Source organism: Pinus tabuliformis, chromosome 5_1 (genome assembly GCF_031772625.1).
Source record: "Pinus tabuliformis cultivar Carrire ecotype Pingquan chromosome 5_1, CPIR1, whole genome shotgun sequence".
NCBI classification, from domain to species: domain Eukaryota; kingdom Viridiplantae; phylum Streptophyta; class Pinopsida; order Pinales; family Pinaceae; genus Pinus; species Pinus tabuliformis.
In genome coordinates, this window is record NC_142305.1 from 404,982,355 (window position 1) to 404,986,993 (window position 4,639).

Here is a 4,639-nt window from a genome sequence, read left to right on the forward strand (position 1 = left end):
AACGGCACTGAAAATCGTCCACAGAATCTCCCGAAATCAGCTGGTAAAAAATCAAGGGGAAGAGGCACCTCCAAATCTCCAACAAACCAAATGCACATGAAATGGTAAAATAAGAGGTAAAAACATCTTTTAAATTGCTTTTTACGTAGTTCAAAGTGAAATATTAGTATTTTTACTTCATGTTATCCGTTTCTAACAAGTTTGTTGATGAAAACAGTACTATCACTAGAAAAGAAAAACTAGTCATGGTAAAATATGAATTTGACCTTATCAAACGAGCAGTTTTGGCATAGTTCATGCTCGTTAAAAAATAAACGCAAAACCGAGCAGTTTTAACGCGGACTTCATGCTCGTTAAAAAATAAACATAAGCATGTGAGCAAGCTTCCCCCCAGAGTTCAAGCTCATCCAGAAAAATGAACTGGTAAATAACCATTTGAGACCGTAAATTCATCAGCCATAAAAGCCTTGGTCGTGTTTGTGCACCGTCATCTCCACTTTTCATTTGGCCGATCATTCACATCCACTTGATTGTTTACCTATTTTTAGGAACAGCTACGAAGAGTGATCCCACCTAGCCATCCTTGTAATACTGCCGTGATTGGAAAATTCCAACCTGTATCTGGAATCTGCTGCTATCCCTGTTTATCACTCGTTCCTCAAAATACGAGTCTTCTTTGAGCTCTTTTCACTGACTCGTAAAATATGAAAAGTTTGCCGAGTTTTGGCCTTCCAGCTCGTTAAAAAGACCGGAAGAGCTATCCCTCCTCTAGATTTTAATCTTTTTGGACCTGAGGGATTATTGCACAAAAAGATCGAGCGCTTGTCTAGTTCGGCTCGATAAAGCTATCGAACATTCATCCCTTCTGTATTGTTTTATACTTTTTCGGACTTAAGGGATTAGATGACGAAAAAGGGCCTTTGGAGTTAACTTTATGTACCTTTTTAGACTCTCTAAAAATGAAAAGGACCGAGTTGTCTTTGTCGCTAGACTCGTTAAAAACATTAAATAGCGACAAACTTGTCTTTAGACGAGAACGAGTTTCCCTATCGCTAGGCTCGTTAAAACATAGCGATGGGCTTGCCCGAAGGGCAGGTTATAGAACAAGCATATGTTATCCTCCTCAAGCTTGACAAAAATAAAGAGGTACTGGTCAGAAATGACTGGGGAAAAATTGGGAGAACCTCAAAACTTAATGGTAGCAAGTCGCTCTTGAACATGACACTTTTGCCTCCGTAAATATCGGGTTGGGTTATTATCATTCACCGGTCCCTTCACCATGGTCTCGCCATACCATCCATACATGGGGTAATGCTACCGATCCATCACATCAGTGTCGTTATATGTTCAAGAGATGTCATTCAGAAAGTGTCAACCGGGTCCCATCCACTACCATACATCATCTTTCATCCTTCCATGACCGCCACCCTGAATCATATTTCACAGATCGTTTTCACCATCATCACTAGCTCCGTTCCGTGTCACTGATGTGGGATTCATTAAGGCCCTCCTTTGACGGATCACTTCTTGTCGACATCAGCTCATTATCCAAGAAGTTGATCTAGGAACACCCCCTCAGTACTTTGAAGCTTGCATGCCTCAATGGCAAGTTTCTCACTTCCGGCGATAGGTATACATTAATGGCCTTCGACCAGGAGACTTTGTGTGGTGTTCGACGTCAGATCCTTTATTCACGCCACGTGAATTGTGCTGCAGTACCTTGAGGGTCATCATCATTATCGGTGATTCCTCTCACACTTGTTAACAGTTTACATTATTGACTGGTAATCAAGCGATGTCTTTCCATGTTCGACTTCAAGAAATTCTCACATGGATCGACTTGTACTAGAGTGAATATCGGACAAGTTTGAAGACCCCGGATCTAGTTTCATCCATCCGGGCTGCGATATATATTCAGGAGATAAAAACATAGACATGTGCAGTAGATGATCATCCTACTAAAAGGATGATAATTAAAAGCAGAGAATTATCAGTCTATTATCAGACGATCCTCTGTTTATGTACAACAAATGTATTTATAAAGCTGATCATGGGAAATGCCCGCATCAGCTAGATCATGAAAAGAAAGTATGAAAAGATAATGTATTGTATTGTATTTTGTTACAGGTCACCTCCCGACGATTGAATGAACTTCGGATCCTCCTAATAAAGCATTTCACCCGATAAACGACCTCATACTTTAGGGGGCAACTGTTATAGACATTTTTGTGCCTTACAACATAGAGCATGAAATGTCAATAATCTAAGGGATCCAAAGTCCCTAAACATGTTGTTCCTACCCCTAGAGGAACAAGGTCAGCAAACCACAGCACTTCAGATCAGTTCTCCACTGAAAAACACTCAAAAACAGGTCAATTTTGGATCAAAGCAGCTGCTCCACTAAGCATCTGCGCTGAATGTCAAAAGCTCTATGGTGTACCTGCGCTGCATAGCAAGTGCAACAAAGGCTACCTACGCTGGGCGTACTTTGACATGTGGAGGAATCTTTTCTCAATGTGCCAGTGCCCAGGAAGCTTCCAAAATGACACTTGGATCAAAAGATTCGCCTAATGATGAGTTAAGAGCTTCTAAAACTCCAAGTGGAAGGTAGAAACTCCGAGTGGACTCAAGGACTGAAGAACAACTGGAGTTGAAGAGGACAACAAGTCACACATCGAGCTGACTTATCTTCACTCCAAAACTCTATATAAGGATCTCATCCCATGGGATCTGGAGGCCGGAATTTGGTGCAAATAATTGCTATTGGTTTACAGTTGAGAGTATTGGGTGATTGCTTGAGGGAGGTGAAGAGGAGATTTCTTTCCGTCGGGAAGGTGATGCTGGATTGGACCTCTCACGGTTGTATCACCGCCTGAACCTTACTTCCTTATATTAATAAATCGTTTGAGGTTCTTCTATCCGCATGTGTTTCAATGGTGTATTGTCTTACTTGCATATTTGATTTATGCTAATCCTTGAATCAATTATGAATGCATGCTTCTTGTAGTCTCTTTTTCTTGTCTTGTTCGCAGGATCTCGCGTAGCTGGGCCCGTGAGAAGACTTGGAGCTGGGAGCGAGCGGCAAATAGAGGAGATTGGATCGACCATTTGCGCAAGACATCGGTAAGTGGATCTCTTCCTTTCATCTCTTGCATGTCATAAAGAAGAAACTTTAGATAGCTTTTCTTCAGCTGTTGCTAAGGAACTATCACCCTTAGAGTGGGATAGGGTCATTCCGTGTTGGATACTTTTCCCCACAACACTAATGGTTATGGAAGTTGTGAAAAATGGGTGGAAGGAAAAATGGTTATATATAAAATACTCGAGAGCGAGTTTCTCATTCCCTCACTAGTTCAAAGCTTTGGGAACTGGGTGGCATGATTTCTATTTCCCTGGAAGCCAAGATACATATTTTCATGTTGACTTGAGTTATGTGTTCATAAGGGCTTGGTTTTCCTTTTTCAAAGTTGGACATGTTGATGCATCTTTCTAGGTTATTTTGCTGCCAACCTGGACGAGTTTAGCCACTATTTGGATGCCATAATATTGTTGTGCGTTGAGACTGCATATGATCTCTAAAGAAGCTCGCTTTTGTCTCTACTGGGAGTTGTGCTGGGACGTGAGCCTTTGCTGGTCATTTGGGTATCTGTGGTCTCTTTCTAGTGACAAAATCCACTAATTATTCTCAATTATCAACTACTAGATTAAGTGGTCTATTGTACCTAGGAGTTCTTGTTTCATATTTTGCACCTGGGCAGTATCTTTTTCCTCAAATAAACGTTGCGATGTAACTCAAGGTGGATTGATATCTATTTTTGTGTCTTTATTATTGGTTGCCACTACACTCTAGGTTCTACCTCTATGATCTATTCATTGTCTATTCAAGTTTCCAAATGAGAATAAACTAGTATGTGAGCAAAAATTGTTGTATGACAACATTAATTTAATTTATGAAAATATAAGTTTGTCTTAAAGGTTTGTTGAAACATGTGAGGTCCTAAATACATAACCCAAAGGCATAAATTATAAATGTATCACCTACAACAGCATATAACCAAAGTTTTTGATGAAAAGCATCATTGAAAAAGACACTCAAACTTAGAAATTTTTAGAGACAAATTGGAAGTATTTTTAAAATGGGATATTATAGTGGTACCAGAGCTAATTTTCTTGGCTAGCAATGGGTCTCAAACCAAGAAGTATCAAGAAAGGGGAGGGAATTCCAAAATGTTTTCAAATCAAGAAAAAATCTCGTAGAAATTCGATGAATATAGTGACGTTTTCCTAAAGATGACAGAACTTATGGAAGCATGGATATCATCAAAGGCAACAAGGAGGAAAAATGATTTCAGAACTAAAGACTTAGCACACACAATCGAAGGCGTAGATAAAAGGGAGACAATAGTGGAGGATCGAGAGGCAGATGAAGCTTTCAAAAACGAATTTGAAGGGAGAAAAGGAATAGTGAATGGTGATTTTGCATAAAGCTATGCTTAGAAAACATTTCACCTGAATGGAAAAGTGTGTGGTCAAGTGACAAGACATGATTTTTATCCTGATATTAAGGTTTTCACTACCAGTTCTACTGTCGGGGAAACTTCTAAACTGCCACAACTGACTAAGAAAGTCAAAAATTCGA